This window comes from Onychostruthus taczanowskii, unplaced genomic scaffold (assembly GCF_017590055.1).
Source record: "Onychostruthus taczanowskii isolate IOZ18803 unplaced genomic scaffold, ASM1759005v1 scaffold365, whole genome shotgun sequence".
NCBI lineage: Eukaryota > Metazoa > Chordata > Aves > Passeriformes > Passeridae > Onychostruthus > Onychostruthus taczanowskii.
In genome coordinates, this window is record NW_024501071.1 from 2,428 (window position 1) to 3,411 (window position 984).

Genomic DNA, 984 nt, shown 5'->3' on the forward strand with positions numbered 1-984 from the left:
AATTAATGCTATTAGTGGAATAATTAAAGTTAATTAAGGGCAATTAAGCTACTTTTAAGGTGTTTCTTTGAAAATTAATGCTATTAGTGGAATAATTAAAGTTAATTAATGGCAATTAAGCTACTTTTAAGATATTTATTGGATAATTAAAGCTATTACTGGAAAAATTAAAGTTAATTAAGGGCAATTAAGTTACTTTTAAGATATTTATTGGATAATTAAAGCTATTACTGGAAAAATTAAAGTTAATTAAGGGCAATTAAGTTACTTTTAAGATATTTATTGGATAATTAAAGCTATTACTGGAAAAATTAAAGTTAATTAAGGGCAATTAAGTTACTTTTAAGATATTTATTGGATAATTAAAGCTATTACTGGAAAAATTAAAGTTAATTAAGGGCAATTAAGTTACTTTTAAGATATTTATTGGATAATTAAAGCTATTACTGGAAAAATTAAAGTTAATTAAGGGCAATTAAGTTACTTTTAAGATATTTATTGGATAATTAAAGCTATTACTGGAAAAATTAAAGTTAATTAAGGGCAATTAAGTTACTCTTAAGATATTTATTGAATAATTAAAGCTATTAGTGGAATAATTAAAGTTAATTAAGGGCAATTAAGCTACTTTTAAGGTGTTTCTTTGAAAATTAATGCTATTAGTGGAATAATTAAAGTTAATTAAGGGCAATTAAGCTACTTTTAAGGTGTTTCTTTGAAAATTAATGCTATTAGTGGAATAATTAAAGTTAATTAAGGGCAATTAAGCTACTTTTAAGGTGTTTCTTTGAAAATTAATGCTATTAGTGGAATAATTAAAGTTAATTAAGGGCAATTAAGCTACTTTTAAGGTGTTTCTTTGAAAATTAATGCTATTAGTGGAATAATTAAAGTTAATTAAGGGCAATTAAGCTACTTTTAAGGTGTTTCTTTGAAAATTAATGCTATTAGTGGAATAATTAAAGTTAATTAAGGGCAATTAAG